Source organism: Delphinus delphis, chromosome 12, assembly GCF_949987515.2.
Source record: "Delphinus delphis chromosome 12, mDelDel1.2, whole genome shotgun sequence".
Taxonomy (NCBI): Eukaryota; Metazoa; Chordata; class Mammalia; order Artiodactyla; family Delphinidae; genus Delphinus; species Delphinus delphis.
This window is the reverse complement of record NC_082694.2, coordinates 83,382,928-83,400,350: the sequence shown is the minus strand read 5'-3', so window position 1 is coordinate 83,400,350 and position 17,423 is coordinate 83,382,928. Positions and strand designations below refer to the sequence as shown.

The 17,423-nt window shown below is 41.3% G+C and overlaps 1 non-coding gene across 1 annotated transcript; it reads right to left on the bottom strand.

The window, feature by feature from the left end:
• Positions 1-8,680: 8,680 nt before the first annotated feature.
• Positions 8,681-8,787, bottom strand: LOC132435669 (U6 spliceosomal RNA). The gene has a single exon (XR_009521612.1). It is a non-coding gene; the product is annotated as a U6 spliceosomal RNA (small nuclear RNA).
• Positions 8,788-17,423: the final 8,636 nt, after the last annotated feature.

Genomic DNA, 17,423 nt, shown 5'->3' with positions numbered 1-17,423 from the left:
ATATACATTGATGGCATACCTAATCAAAAAGTAAGCAGAGGTTCACCTCTGCAAATCGTACATAATTTTTAAAAGATGTATCCCATAAAACATGTGACAGTTGTAGACATTTTTTTTTTGTACAGTGAGAATATCATCTTACTTTCTGAGCACCCAGACACCATGCTCTCCAGCTTATACCTTTAGTAGATCCTAGATTTTACTCTTTCTGTGTTTCACCCACAGCTCTTCTACAGTACCTTGCTTGTAGACGGCCCTTCACCATCTGTTTAATAAATGCCATTTTAAAAAAGTAAAGTTCCTGATTCATTTGCTTATTCATATCCAGAAGTCCTAGATTTTCAGAGACAGTCAAGGTTTCAAGTAATTTTTCCCATTCACAAATCAGGACCCAAATTATGATTTCCAGTTTGAGGTTTATCTTTCATTTATAAATTGTCCATGCCTTTTAGATATAAGAGCACCACGTGGGGGAGATAAAGAGCCAGAGGAACATAAGAGGGACACATTGGATAGAACTAGTAGTCTGAGCCAGCTGTCTTCAAACTTTTATACTCTTATCCCCAAAAGAATTTTTAAAAAATATGTACTCCCTATATACATTTAACATTTTTCATCATAAATTTCCAGCATAATGTAAACACTGACATTTATTTAATTTTATTTATTTTTGGCTGTGTTGGGTCTTCATTGCTGCGTGCGGACTGTCTCTAGTTGTGGCGAGCGGGGTCTACTCTTAATTGCAGTGCACGGGCTTCTCATTGCGGTGGCTTCTCTTGTTGTGGAGCACAGGCTCTAGGCATGCAGGCTTCAGTAGTTGTGGCACGCAGGCTCAGTAATTGTGGCACACGGGCTTAGTTGCTCTGTGGCATGTGGGATCTTCCCGGACCAGGGCTCGAACCCGTGTCCCCTACGTCGGCAGGGGGATTCTTAACCACTGCACCACCAGGGAAGTCCCAACACTTAACATTCAAAATTAAAACTCTTAGGTTTAAATTTACCCAATGGAATATAAATACCTGACAGATTTGATAGCCACTGTGGTAGTCAGCCTCCCCGATGGCCCCCAATGATCCCTGCTTCCTGATATTCACTCCCTTGTAGAGTCCGTCCCCTTCCACACTGGTCCAAGGTTGGTCTCTGTGGCCAATAGCGCAAAGAGGAAGTGATGGTATTTCACTTCCAAGGTTAGGTTGTAAGAGACTGTGTCTTCCATCTCAGGTGTTCTCTTACTTGCTTGGTCTCTCTTGGATCACTCACTAGGCAAAGCCAGCTTCTGTGTCACGAGAACATTCAGGAAGACTATGGAGTGGTTCATAGGAAGAGAGGTGACCAGCCCACAACCAGCAAGTAACTGAGACCTGCCAAAGACTATATGCCTGAGCTTGGAAATGAAACCTCCAGCCCTAGGCAACCTTTAAGACACATGCAGTCCCCCAACCCAACAGCTTGACTGCAGCCTCAGGAGAGACCCTGAGCCAGAACTGCCCACCCAAGCCATTCCCTGATTTTTGACCATCAGAAACTGGGAGATAATAAATACTGGTTATTTCAACCTCCTAAATTAAGGGTAATTTGTTACACAGCCACTATTGTCTGTTTGAAAAACACATGAACAAGTTAACTGGATCCTGGGTTTCTCTCCTTAACAACAGAAGTGGTTCTTTTAATTTAGGATTTAATAAAGATAAGTAAAAGATTACTTGAGATTTGCTGATCCCAAGCTATAGAATGAATTACTTACAGTTTACTTACTGCAAGTGAATGTAAGAGTAAAATATTTACAATCATTAAACACCTGTTGCCACCTATGGTTCTGGAGTTAACTAGCAGATCCACATACGCATTGGTAAGACCTTTCATCTAAATGATCAGAGACATGGCTGTCTAGCTCTGGCTGAGTTTGGGGGCTTTTTCTTCTGTCATCCCAGCTCTATTTCTCTTATTAGCCACTATTTGTCCTATACCAATCCCACCAGTCCTTATAGATGTATAGATTCTTCATCACTCTATTTCTAAAATGCTAATTATTCCTACATCTGTATCCTTTTTTGCCAGTAAACAAATCTATGTGAAGTTAGCACTTCAAAAAGTATGAGTCGGAACCTCCCTGTTGGTCCAGTCGTTAAGACTTACAATGCAGGGGGTGCGGGTTCGATCTCTGGTTGGGGAGCTAAGATCCCACATGCCTTGAGGCCAAAAAACCAAAACATAAAACAGAAGAAGCAATATTGTAACAAATTCAATAAAAAACTTAAAAAGTATGAGTCAATCCACAAATCTCCATTAGACGATAGATCGCTCTTACTGGAATATGACTATATACAAAGTCATGTACCAAGAACTATAGTTTCCAGGATTTTAGTTCAGAAATTTTAATGTATTTCAGATCCTTTTAGAAAGAAAAATGAAAAATACATCACGCACGGAGCAAAGCAGAATATTTGAGGATCCTCACTGATAAACAGATGATTCTTCGGGAAATATTTAATAGGCAAAAAAATAACCAGCCCTCTTGAAACTGGAATAGTAGTTCCCCTCAAGTTCAGAAAGAGGAAACCAGCCATTTCATTCAAAATGTTATTTCAAGAAGGTTCATTTCTAAAATTTTAGTAACAATTTCTCTCTCTCTCTCTCTCACGTACACACACACTTTTTTATGTCTCTTTCTTATCAGGCATCTTTGTCTTTATCACAGAATTATCAATATTTGCAGCGGCTAATCTGTCTGTTGTGAGCAGAGGTAGCATATCTCCTATATATTGTATGCCATACAAAATGTGGAGCTGTGTTCTTTTCCTTCTTAAATCCCTTTCTCTCTCCCTAGAGATCTCGGAGTAATTGAACCACAGGAATAACTGAACACGGAGAATAGATTGGATAAAGAGAACAAAATGGAAACTTCTGCCGGCTTGAAATTACCTCAGGTCTGAAATGGCCAAAAGTCATTACTCTTGGGTTGACAGGCCCCAGAGAGGAAGCAACAGCCAATTACTCTCCAGTTCTGCAGTGGCCACAAAGGCCTTAATTGAAAACCTGTTCTATTCCGTCCTGTTTAGAAAAACAGAACTCAGTTGTTGAATGTTTAAAATCTGGTAATTCTACTAGCATTTTAAGAATAATACCTCCAAAGTGAATGAAATCAGAATCTCAAAGAGATAACTGCACTCCCATATTCACTGCAGGGTTACTCACAATAGCCAAGATGTGGAAACAACCAAAGTGTCCACTGGCAGATAAATGGATAGAGAAGATGTGGTGTGTACATACAATGGGAGATTACTCAGCCATAAAAAGGAAGGACATCTTGCCATTTGCAACAACATGGATGAACCTGAAGGACATTATGCTACATAAGTCAGACACAAAAAGGTAAATACAGTACGATCTCACTTACATGTAGAATCTTATAAAGGCTAAACTCAAAGAAGCAGAGAGTAGAACAGTGGTTGACAGAATCTGGGGGTGGGAGGGGTGGGAATGGGGAGATATCGGTCAAAGGTACAAACTTTCAGTTATAAAATGTGCGGATCTAATGTACACTATGGTGACTATAGTTAAGAACACTGTTTTGTATACTTGAACTTTGCTCAGACAGTATTTGTTTTCTCTTAAATTTATTTATTTGTTTGTTTGTTTATTTATTTTTGGTTGTGTTGGGTCTTCACTGCTGTGCATGGGCTTCTCATTGAGCTGACTTCTCTTGTGGAGCACGGGCTCTAGGCGTGTGGGCTTCATTAGTTGTGGCTCGTGGGCTCTAGAGCGCAGGCTCAGTAGTTGTGGCGCACGGGCTTAGCCGCTCCGTGGCATGTGGGATCTTCCCAGACCAGGGCTCGAACCCGTGTCCCCTGCACTGGCAGGCAGATTCCTAACCACTGTGCCACCAGGGAAGTCCCTGACAGTATTTCTTAAGTGTTCTCACCACACACACAAAAATGGTAACTATGGATGTGTTAACTAGCTTGATTGTGATAATCATCTCACAGTGAATAGGTATATAACATCAACACATTGTATACCTTAAATATACACAATTAAAAAATATATATATATATATACACACTTTTTTTTTGTCAATTATACCTCAATAAGGCTGGAAATAAAGAGACCCACATCATACCTTTGATCTCAAAGGACTTATATCCTAAAAGATGAAAGATACATAGAAACACAAAAACATACAATGTGTATTGGCCTAAAAAACACTGGTATCATGCATTTTTTTCTATTAATTTTTTTTTTTTTTTCGGTATGCGGGCCTCTCACTGCCGTGGCCTCTCCCATTGCGGAGCACAGGCTCTGGACGCACAGGCCCAGCGGCCATGGCTCACAGGCCCAGCCGCTCCACGGCATGCGGGATCCTCCTGGACCGGGGCACGAACCTGCGTCCCCTGCATCGGCAGGCGGACTCCCAACCACTGCGCCACGAGGGAAGCCCTCCTATTAATTTTTTAAAATAAAATTTTCATTTTGGAATAATTTTAGATGTACAGGAAAGTTGCAAGATAGTACAGAGTTCCCATATACTCCCAGCTTCCCTAATGTTAATATCTTACGTAATCAAGGTATGTTTGTCAAAACTAAAAAAATAACATCCGATTTCACAATTTTTTAAAGTATGTGCCTTTCTGTAGTCTTTAAAAAATTGTGACGTAAATTTTATGTCACATAAAATTCACGTAACATAAAATTTATCATTAGTGACATTCAGCACATTCATGGTGTTGTACAATCATCACCACTATCTAGCTCCAGAAGGTTTTAATCACCCCAAAAGGAAACCCCATACACATTAAGCAGTCATTCTCCATTACCCCCTTGTCCTGGCCCTTGATAACCACTAATAGAACTGCACAGTTTCTGTTCCAGGAGTCAACCCAGGATACCATATTGCATCTAGTCACGTTGACTTTGTACGCTTTAGGACATATGAAACTTTTCCTAAATATTTTACTCTGTAGAGAAGTACCAGTTAATATGCTTAATTGGGGTTGAAGGAAACGATCCAGCTCAGTCCCTCACTCTTCTGTCCTCTGTACTAGTCTAACAGCCTCTGAAGTGACTTTCTTGCTTCTCGTTTTCTCTCCACCAACATCTCTTCTTGTCTTGGATAACACTGGCTAAATGTCTCTTCCTCATGGCATGTTTCTTGCTTCTTTTATCGTCTATCCTCCGTTTTGTCCCGCATTGCTGTCTACTGATGCTACCTTGTTTTTCTCCACAAGAGCATAAGTTCCTGAGGCAAGGACTATGCTACCTTCCACAGCAAGTAACACAGTCCTGTGCAGAAGGCTATTCTCATTAACCAAACAACTTAGACAAGTTAATGCTTGTAATGGGTGGAACTGTGTCCCATAAAAAAGATATGTTCAAGTCATAACCCCCTGTATTTATGAATGTGATCATATTAGGAAATAAAATCTTTGTAGATATAATCAAGCTAAGGTGAGGTCCTACTGGATTAGGGTGGGCCCTAAATCCAATGACCAGTGTCCTTATGAGGAGAAGTGACACAGATACACACATAGGGAGAACACCATGTGATGACATGGGCAGAAGTTGGAGTGATGCAGCCACAAGCCAAGGAAAGCCAAAGGTTGCTCAAGACCACCAGAAGCCAAGAAGAAGCAAAGAAGGATTATTCCCGAGAGCCTTCAGAGGGAAGAAGGCTCTGCTGACACCTTGATCTTGGATTTCTAGCCTACAGATCTGTGAGAGAATAAATTTCTCTTGTTTGGGGAATTCCCTGGTGGTCCAGTGGTTAGGACTCACACTTCCACTGCAGGGGGCCAGGGTTTGATTCCCTGGTTGGGGAACTAACCTCAAAAGCCCCATGGTGCAGCAAAAAATAAATAAGTAAACATATTAAAATTCTCTTGTTTTAAGCCACCTAGTTTGTGATCATTTGTTATAGCAGCCTTAAGAAACTAATACATGCTCATGGAACACACTCTGAGATTTCCTCCCCTTCTACCTTTTCTTCTGAAATTCCTCTTGCCCAGAACATATTACTAGCTATCAAAAACCTACCTACTGGGGCTTCCCTGGTGGCGCAGTGGTTGAGAGTCCGCCTGCCGATGCAGGGGACACGGGTTCGTGCCCCCATCCGCGAAGATCCCACATGCCGCAGAGCGGCTGGGCCCGTGAGCTATGGCCGCTGAGCCTGCGCGTCCGGAGCCTGTGCTCCGCAACGGGAGAGGTCATAGCAGTGAGAGGCCCGCGTACCGCAAAAAACAAAAAATCAAAAAAACAAAAAAAAAACCTACCTATCCTTCAGTGGTCATCTTAAGAGACTTTGTGGGTTCCAGGTCTCCTTCACAATTTTTTAGTAGTTGTCGCCTTTTGAAGATCCCATGGTAACTGATAAAGAGTAGACAGAGACCTGTTAACCAATAGACTTTTAGGAGACTTTTTTTTTTATTGGACACAAAGCATGTCCTAAGCCCTGAGAATCAGGCAACCCCCTAATGCAAGCCCAACTCAGAGAAGCTTCCGTGTAGATTTGATAAGTTTCAACATCATAGTCAATATTACCCCAGGTTCTGCCAAGTACTGTGTCATTTCCAGCCATGACAGCCCTCCTCAGAGAGGGGACAGAAGGACTAATGTTATCTGGTTCAGGACCCAGGTCTCATCTTTTGTTATTCCATAATTTATACTTTAACCACTCAATCCTGCTTTGTTCTTTGAGGATTTCATTAAGTCTTAGATGCTAACAGCATGGACTTTGGAGCCAAACAGCCTGGATGTGAACAATCTACCATCTGTTTGACACATCACTGAAACTCTCCTAGCCTTACATTTAAAATAGGGAATGGAAAGTACCTACCTCATAGGGTTAAATGAGAGAGGCTGGTCTTTATCTGGTAGAGATGTAGGGAAATAACTGTAGCATTTTAAAGCAGTTTGTTGGGGCAACTGAATGATGAAAGAAAAAAACAGAAAAGCTATACATTATGCATACATTTGGTCTTTCAAAGCCGGTCTGCCAGAGGGTCGCCAGCACGGAAGAGAATAAATTTACATTTTATTTTACTTCTCCCTGCCTAATTCTAATGTTTAATATGAAAGCTCTCATGATTTAATCATTATTCTTCAGCTGTTCCCATTTTCTCCAAGAATTCTTGAGGCCAGGTCATGGTAGGTGTGGACCCAAGCCCCTCCCTCCCCAAGCTCTTTGTTTCTGTTCTTAGTTGGGGGAAAGCTCTTCTCATCCTGGGCTGATGCACTGTTTGGAGAAAACTTGCTATAGGGCATGGGGACTGACTCCGTTCAAGGAACCTTATTTCATGAATCTGTCCCCAGAAAATAAAATAACTGGTTAATATTCTTGAATGATTCACTCTTTGCTTTTTGGCAAATTCTAGTTTATTCTTGCTTGAGGGTGAACAATAAAATCCACACGTTAACTCCCACATTTTTGACCTAACCCAGCAATTTAACCTCCTTGTTTACTTGCCAAAGCTACTATCAAGTAGCTGTGTGCCTGGCTTCCTTTCCCCCTCTCCTCTCCCCCTGTCCTGCCCACTGGCAGAGAGCCTCTTGTGAATTATAAGATGCTCAAGAGATCAGACAGCAGGAGATTGAAAGAGAAGAAGCAAAGCCATGGGTAGACAGGCCCTGAAAGAAAAGTGTTAGGATCTTAGTGGAGTGCTTTTTATGCCTTTGAAATAGCCAGTTAATTTTCCAGAGGGATGTTGGCTTGGGGCCAGAGGGGGTTGGTGCTCAATAAAAATTCATTACACAAATAAGCAAATTTAGGCTTAGAGAGTACTAGCTGATTAGGAATGAGCTTGTCCTTCTTCTATAAAAGCGTATTGTTTACCCACATTGTGGCTTAGGAAAAGGAGGTACAATCAGGTGTGGGGTGTCTGCAGACTCTTTAAGGGGACAGCACTCACTTACATTGTAGTTGATGTGAATGGTGTCCTCAGAGTTGGGCAGTGGGTGGTCTCCAAGTTGACCATGACATCCCTGCAGGGAGCTAAGAGGTCAGGGTCTAGGATCCCAATCAATGAGAGATCTACTTACAAAAACACCTTAGAATCTAGACAACAGAAAGAAGCACTCTTGATTCCACACTGTTCAGATTATGCATGAAAATCAGGGAGAACTCCCTGTCCAGTGGTGCCTCTCTCCAGAGCAGAGGTTCCCTAATTCTGATCTGCGTGGCCACCGTGCAGTCCTGTGCTCTGCTTCTGAGGGACCAGTCACACTGAAGAGCCTGAATGTAACAGAGTTGCCTGGGGGGACATTACCATTTATTTACTGGCTTGCTCTGAAGCAGTACAGATCAGACAAATAAGTCGATGCAGAATTACAACGCTGGCTTATTTTTAGTATCATGTACAGCCCTCAATATTTCATCACTACAACTATCTGGTTATGTAATGATTTTTTTTAACATCTTTATTGGAGTATAATTGCTTTACAATGGTGTGTTAGTTTCTGCTGTATAACAAAGCGAATCAGCTATACATATACATATATCCCCATATTTCCTCCCTCTTGCGTCTCCCTCCCACCCTCCCTATGCCGCCCCTCTAGGTGGTCACAAAGCACTGAGCTGATCCCCCTGTGCTATGCAGCTGCTTCCCACTAGCTATCTATTTCACATTTGGTAGTGTATATATGTCCATGCCACTCTCCCACTTCATCCCAGCTTACCCTTCCCCCTCTCAAAAATATGGAATGCTTCATAAATTTGCATGTCATCCTTGCGCAGGGGCCATGCTAATCTTCTCTGCATCGTTCCAATTTTAGTCTATGTGCTACTGAAGTGAGCACTGTAGATTTATACATTCTGCCTTGTTCTGGAAATAATTTCAAAGTAGACATCCATTAAAAACTCCAGTTAGTGTCAAAGATGTGAATTTTAAGTAAACAAGGGAATGTGTGTCATCCAGTTTGGCGATGTTTTCAAGTCTTTTTTTGGGTTGTTATTGTTTTTAGCTGTAGCGCTCTAGCTCCAAAAGAAATCTTTTGCAGAAACTTAATGTGTAAAATAGATCAAAGGAGAGCACTGGGTTTGAAGTACTCCTGAACCATCTTCATAGAATCCCTAGGCCTTCCTGAAGTTTACAGAAAGTTCATTGATTTTCCCAAAGTCCCACAGCAAGTTAATAGCAGGAATGATAGGCCAGGACTCAGATCTCCAGTCCATGGCTTTGTTGCCTAAACGGTGGTAACTCTTTAGACAACTCCTGAAAATGGGCCCTGGCTGAGGCCGGCTAGTTTCTGACTGTCATCTGACAGATGAGTGTGCAATCCAACAGTTGGTAGTAACAGGACCATCCACCCAGCAGAATATACAGAAAGAGAACAGCTGGAAGGCCCGTCATTCACCAGTTGTCACCTCCAATGCCTCCACAACAGGGTACTCAAGATGAGCACAGAATGCAGAATTCAAGAGTGAGGCATCTATTTTGAGAGAATGAGAGGGTCCAGTGCTCTTTTTACAGTTAAGAGCTCTTAGCCCCTGGAAAGGTACAGGGATATTTGCCCTTGAGAGTCTTCTTAAGAAGAGAAAGACAGTGAGGGCAGCCTGATCTGGGTTTGCAACCTCTTATTCTATTGGGTTGGCCAAAAATTTATCTGGGTTTTTCTGTAACAACATACAGAAAAACTCGAATGAACTTTTTGGCCAACCCAATAGTTTAGCCTGTAAAGAACTAAGGAGAAAGAGACTAGTATACTCGTTTCTATCTAAGAAGTACTATCTCCCCAGAGCCATCAGGAATTTTCATCACTTATTTTTTTGGCTATGTTGGGTCTTTGTTGCTGAGCGCGGGCTTTCTGTAGTTGCTGCGAGCGGGACCCACTCTTTGTTGTGGTGTGTGGGCTTCTCACTGCAGTGGCTTCTCTTGTTGCGGAGCACCGGCTGTAGGGCACACAGGCTCAGTAGTTGTGGCGCACGGGCTTAGCTGCTCCACGGCATGTGGGATCTTCCCAGACCAGGGCTCGAACCCATGTTCCCTGCATTGGCAGGTGGATTCTTAACCACTGCGCCACCAGGGAAGCCCCTCTAGCTTATCTTTAAGAAAGAAAGCTCATTTGCATTTTATTTTGCCCTGAATCAACAATTTAGGATTGACGAATCAGAACAGAAGGAACTCAAGTGCTCTACCTTGTAACAGGAATATTGGGCCTCTACTTTGACCCTGGTGACCCATAGAGCCATTAGTCAGCTCACATGGTGCCCTAACAAGTTTCTGGGCCTCCCGCCCACTGTTGATACATCCCTGGCTTCCTGCCTCAAGCTTTAGGCCAATCTCCCAACACTGATCTCCCATTAATGCTGAAAGCAGACCTCTAACCTCACATCCACCAGCCAGATGGATCCTCCTTACCTAAAACCTTAAGGATCAGTTCTAACTCACCTCCACGGCATCTTGTCAAATCACGAAATCTGCTTGTTCAGTATTAGAGTATAACTGTATTTTATTTTTACTTTTTTTGTTGTTTTTTGGCCACACTGCACGGCTTGTGGGATTTAAATTCCCTGAACAGGGATCAAGCCTGGGCCCTTGCCACTGAGAGCACAGAGTCGTAACCACTGGACCACCAGGGAATCCCCTATTTTTACTTTAAATACAAAACCATTAACATGGGCATGACTGAGAGTCGAGGCAGAGTGAACCGGAGCCTCCTGTGCTCTTCTGCATAATCAACCCAATCAACTTCAGTTGGTGACAAGAAGGCCCTCTCATTCATTAGCCTCAGGTGGGCACAAATCTCAACCGTGTGCTGCTAGATTCAGAATCATTTAACTGACTTTTTACTCCCCTGCTGTGAAAATCACCTGATCTTTTCTTTGGCCTTAATTGTTCATGCTTCCTTAAGGCAGTGGTTTCCTAAGTACCTACCAAGCCCTGATCATTAGCATCAGCATCGCCTGGGAAGTTGCTGGAAATGCACATTATCTATGGGCCCTACCTCAAGCCTACTGAATCAAAATCTGTTTTAGCAAACTCCCCAGGTGATCACGATGCATGCTGAAGTTTGACAATTACGGCCCTGTGGCACTATCAATCACTTACTGAAGTTACCTGTTGAGAAACAAAGGCATTTCCTCTTGGTACTTGTTCCTGATTTTTTTCTCATGTCAACAGAACAACCTTTCCCCATCTGCTCCATCAGCGAATGCTAATTAGAAGCAAAACCACTGCTTAAGTTTTTTTTTTTTCGGTCATTTTCTTTTTGTCTACTATGCCCTTGAAAATCTAGGGCAATAGGTCTGCTCCAAGTGTGGTCCCACGGTTTTCTCTTCCACAAGACTAGTTTCACTTTATTAGAACTTTCCAATTCTGAAATTAGGTTGTCCTGCTGCTCACCAAGTATTCCACATATGTATATCTCACAACCCATTTACACTTGGAAATACTTTCACATATTGGCTCACAGGCCGGGCAGGTGTCTCTTTCATAGGTAAGAAAACTGAAGCTGAGAGAGATTAGGCCTACAACTAAAAAAGTGGCAAAGCTGCAAGTACTAGTACCCAGTATAGTCCTTGGCTCATAACAGGCACTCAATATATTTAACGAGTAAGTGAATGAACGAATGCTCGTGTAAGCTAGATCTTTTTCCGCTAGGTCACATGTCTCTCACATCACGCAGCTGTAGGAACAGACAAGTAATCTTGTCCCATTTATGTTCCTAGTTCCAAAGTAGTGGCGTTGCCCCAGTCTCAGGACACAATAGTCTTCTGAAATCTTTCCACTGAACGCACCAAGGTTCTAAGTTCCAGAAGAGCTGAAAGAACACCACCTGTTAAGAAGAATGGCTGAAATGCAGGGCCGTGTCTGAAGACCCACGGCTCTAGGATGGAGAGAGTGCTCAGCACTAATTCCAAGTGGGCAAAAAACATAAGGTGATGCCAGCAGAAAATAAAATACAAGTAGTTTGGTCTCCCCTTCAGGGTCGAGTTATTCAAGTCAGATGCTGTGGAGTGGCGCTCATAAGATGAGTGAGGGGCAGGAAGTTTTTTCAATAAATGCCGACTTCTAGTATACACATACACGCGTCCTCAGAAATGAGGTTGACCTGAGCCTCATTAAGTGGGTTTATCTCCCCTACATTTCCAGAGTGGAAAGAAAGCCAGGCTGCACCCTAAGTTAAATTTTAATTGACTTTTAAGCAGAACTTTTCTAGTTTTCAACAATGTCATCTGCTGTCACAGAAAGAAAAATGGTGATTTTTGTATATAGGCAAATAAATCTCATCTCAAACAAGTCTACAGTATATAATTTCATTTGTCTAAATTAGCAATGAAATTCCTAAATCTTTAGTTCAAATTACAGTAATACAACTCTTTTCATAGGCATTTGGTAAGAACCTTAGATACTCCTCAAAGAGCTGTATTCCAGCTCAAATGAAAGAACTTAGGAGCCTAGAGTAGTAAGGCCTATTGTACTGATTTTTACTTGGGACTCAACCCAGTTTCAAACCCACTTAGTAATTCATATCCCAAGAAAGCCCTTAATAATCCTCTTTGCTAGCTGAGTAAATCCTAACTCTGCCATGCTTCTAGGGTTTAAGTACTTCCTTGATGGTCCTAGGCCAAGGCTGTGATATGCTGCAGAAAACAGTGTCTGAGGACAAAGAAAAGATACAAGAATTAATCTTCACATAATGCTTCAAGCAATGTGGAATAAAAGTATTGCCCCCTTGGGCTTCCCCGGTGGCGCAGTGGTTGAGAGTCCACCTGCCGATGCAGGGGACACGGGTTCGTGCCCCGGTCCGGGAAGATCCCACATGCCGCAGAGCGGTTGGGCCCGTGAGCCGTGGCCACTGGGCCTGCGCGTCCGGAGCCTGTGCTCCGCAGCGGGAGAGGCCACAGCAGTGAGAGGCCCGCGTACCGCCAAAAAAAAAAAAGTATTGCCCTCAAAAGAGGGAGTCCCCTTTTTTTCTAAAGGGCATTAACGGACTCACTGCTCAGCATATTCTAAAGTAGAAAGTGTTGCCATTAACACAATGCTTTAAGTGGAAGGGACCCAACAATGTCACCATTAAAAACTCTGATACTATTCACAACAGTGAAATTATGAACTTAACAGTCCTAGGACATGAATTGCAAAGAAACCTCTAAGACCATCTAGAACAAATGGCTCTTAAACTCATTTGAAATCAATTTTACATCACAACCCACTGTTCACATAAAGTGAAAATGATTTCACAAACTATTATCCCTATTAACATGCCATATATATATATTTTTTGGCCACGCCATGCGGCTTGCGGGATATTAGTTCCCCAACCAGGGACTGAACCCGGGCCCCAGCAGTGAAAGCACCGAGTCCTAACCACTGGACCGCCAGGGAATTCCCATGCCATATACTTCTATTATAAAAGAGCTGGCTGTGACCCATTAGGTTTCCACCATCCACTAATCGGTCATAATGAAATTTTTAAAAAGCACTGTCACTGCTTTAATCTCCAAAAAAAGGCAACATAGCACATCAGCAGAGTACCAACTTTCAAGTAGATTACCCAGGTTTGAATCCTGATACCGCCACTCACTTAGCTATGAGGACCCAAGTCCTAGGACACATCATTAGCTTCTGTGCCTCAGTTTTCTCATTCATAAATCAGGAGGAAAATCTACCTCAAAAATTTTATGAAGCTGAGTTTTATTTGTGAAGATGCTTAAAAACAGGACCTGTGAAGATGGGTAAGTCAGGCCCCCGAGATGGTGGCCCAAGATCACATGCAGCTACCAGTGGGGCGCCTGGGCTAGAACGCTGGCCGATGGCCTTATCACTATACTGAAGTATTGAGTATACGATGAACATTGACAACACAAGGGCCCTCAGTGTGAAACATACAAAATGAAGAACGTATCTGAACCATAAATTTGACAAATGCTTGGTAATGAACATTATTTCCTTACTTTCTGAAAATCATTAGAGGGCTAACATCTTTTAAAAAAACCTCCTAGGGAAATGTAAATTAAAGCCTTCATTTTCTAAGTCTGAGTGGCAAGAACAAATAATTTTCATTGAAAATTCTTTTCAACTTAGGCAGTAGAGAATTACTGAGAATCTGGAACTATTTTCATCTGTTTTTTTGGTCTAATTTTGTCTAGCTTCAGGTCAAACATTAGCTGGGACCTTGGGAAATTCAGTTGATTTTTTTTGGACTCGCTTCCGTAACCATGGGTTAGGTCCAGCATGTCCTAATGTTCCCTGAGCTGCTTTTAAGGTTTTCCTCAAGGGCAAAAATGACAGATTGAGGGTAAGCGGAGGAAGAGTTAAAAAAACAAACCAACCCTCCCAATACGACAGAAAATAAAAGATAAATAATTCTATTTACTGGCCACAGTAAACAAGCTGAAGCACGCACAGCTGGCAACAGTGACACAGAAATGAACTTGCTTTTGGCACCTGATTTCAAACTATAAAGTCTGCCGCTTAATACACATTAATTTTGGACAAATAACTTCATTATTTTTCTGATCAGATGTCCTATCAGTCAAGGGGAAATTAACTTGGCAGGGCAGTTGAGAGGATTAAATAGGACTAAATGTGAATGTGTGTGCCTAATACATGACCAGGCACCAAAATGAATTCAATCAATGCTGGGTCCCTGTAACTAAAACAGAAGGGCCAGACCATTTATGGACATGCTCAAGGTGTTCTAATTTTAAACTGAAGATGGTTCAGTCTCCAGCTTCTCCCCCTGGGTATTTATTATTACTTACTATTTATTATTACTCCCTTTAAAGCATCAAGTCTAAAGGCTTTTGTAAGTGAATTGTGGCTAACCAGTAAATGGCAAGTCTGCTGTGAACTGAATTTCATGATGGTCTGGGACTCATCTTCTGGTATTGACACCACAGGTTTCTTAAGCACCTGCTGAATGCATCAAAAACGTTATTGTGGGGGATTTCCCTGGTGGCGCAGTGGTTAAGAATCCGCCTGTCAGTGCAGGGGTCATGGGTTCGATCCCTGGTCCGGGAAGATCCCACATGCCCTGGAGCAACTAAGCCCGTGCGCTGCAACTACTGAGCCTGCGCTCTAAAGCCATGAGCCACAACTACTGAAGCCCACACACCTAGAGCCCATGCTCCACAACAGAAGCCACCGCAATGAGAAGCCCACACACCGCAACAAAGAGTAGCCCCCGCTTGCCACAACTAGAGAAAGCCCACGCACAGCAACAAAGATCCAACACAGCCAAAAAATAAATTAATTAATTAAAAAAAAAATTAGTGGTTTCTGTTAAAAAAAAACGTTATTGTGGCAGGTGGTTTATACTGGTACTTAATTGTGATGGCCTCAAAATTCAACGGTAATATATATGATATACAATGGTAACTCTCCTCTTGCAAAGCTGATGAAACACAAATTATACAAGGTAAGATGATATATGGCAGAATAAAACATACAACATAACTGTCTTAATCAGTTTAAAGTGAGTCTTCCTAAACATATCAGATGACACCTATCTATAACCAGTCCAAAGAAACTCAGGCTCATAATTTAACAAAAATTGTCACATGTTTGTGCCTAAAATAGGCCCTCAAATATTTCTGAATGTTTGACTCAACTCCACAAAAACAAAACAAAAAACTCAGTCCAGTTAAATATAAGTGACTAGAATTCTGATCTCAAAATATTTTACTCTATTAGAATTTTTACACACTTTAAATGGGCTTCCTAGTGTTTTTCATGACTTTTAAAAAAACTAACAGTCTCTACTGATAAATATTTGAAGTTATACACATGACTGTAGTCTACCAATCCCATCCAAAAAAACGTACTGTTCTTTCCCAGTCTCGGGTCAAATAATCATGGCTGAATGTACTGTATGTTGGAAGAGAAATCCCTAATGTTTCTATTTTGGATAATCAGTGTTAGGATGCAATCCACCCTCCTGTTATTTTCAGTTATTAAAACCTAAATGACATTTTAAAGGGAAAACTGCCAATTAAAAAGTTCTAACTACAAAACAGGTTTAACATTTAAAATTTCTAAACTATCTCAGAAAGTAATTATAAAAGTTAGAAAGCTCAAACCTGGGTTTAAACCCTCCCTCTACCCCGACTCAGTTCTTAGCAGTATTCTATTAATATCCTCTACATCTAGTACAAGGAGGCCCCAAAATGAGAGTCAAAAAGAGATAATACCACAGGCTGGGCCCCCTTTTAAAGATGCTCACCTCTCCTAAAGCAAGGAGATAACCTGGGACTAATCTGCTCTTTAAGAAAGAAGGCTACTTTCATAACTCACCAAAGTAGTGTAGTCATTACTTTATTCAGTACTTACAACTTTGTTAGGACGGGTATTTTTTTCTCCTAATTCACAATGTTCTTTCAATGTTTATTGAAATTTTTATTTAAAAAGCTGTCTGTCTTACTGTCTTACTGATTTAGATTTTGGCGGCCAGAGTTCTATTAATCTTATTTAAATGGATAATTTCCGCAAGTCCCCTTCAATTCTGTCTTTTCATTTCCCCTCAGAAAACAAATCAAGTGCAAACAAAACCTTGTTTCATAGTTACACTTTTAGGAGAAAAAGGATAATCCTACACAGCTTAATTTTTCAGATTATTTTCTGACTTTAAAATAAATTCTCAGGCCAATACTAAGACAGGCTAGTATACTAGCCATGGCAATATTATAAAACCCAAATTATTCTGAACTCACCAATGGTACAACTGAGTGTTTACAAAGAGAATTATCTGAAAACAAAACAAGGTACTTTTAAACTCTGACATTCTGTTTGAATATCCACTGAAACGTAATTCTAACACCAGCCAAAGCATTCACAATCACGTAATTTTAACTTTTCTAGTTTTAAAATGTCCACTTTATTTCATTTAACAGTTAGCTAATATCATTTACATCTAAGGAAGAGAGGGTCCACAAAACTGATCTAAGGTAAAACACTAACTCTTAAGAAATGGAGTCCAATTTTATACAGGTCCAGGCATCCCTAGACAAGTGTATCACAATGCAGAAAAATGGGTACCACTACTCCATTTTACATGAGATAAAAGGGAAGTATCAATAACTTCAGAAAGTAGTAAAGTCACCTGTCCCTTAAAATATGAGTATGTAATTGTTACAAAGCCATAGTAAATGGTTTATAAAATGTAATTTTATTTTATGTTACTCTGTTGTTACATAGGGCATAACATTTTCACAAGGCCTTTTTGGGACTACAGTCGATGATTATTAGCAACATACAATAGTGGTCCAACTCTCTAACAATCACTAGACAAACTGGACACCCTCTCACATGTGCACAAATCTGCATGGAAAAGTACTAAAGTTTTAGACTTGGACTTGTGTACTTTATTTCCCCTTTCTAGTGTATTAAGAAATGACATGCACTTTCATTTGCCAAAAGCAATGCTTGTATTCTGGCAGCAACATGCTACTTCTATTACATCGTAAAGTGAATACCAGAACTACAAAGGCA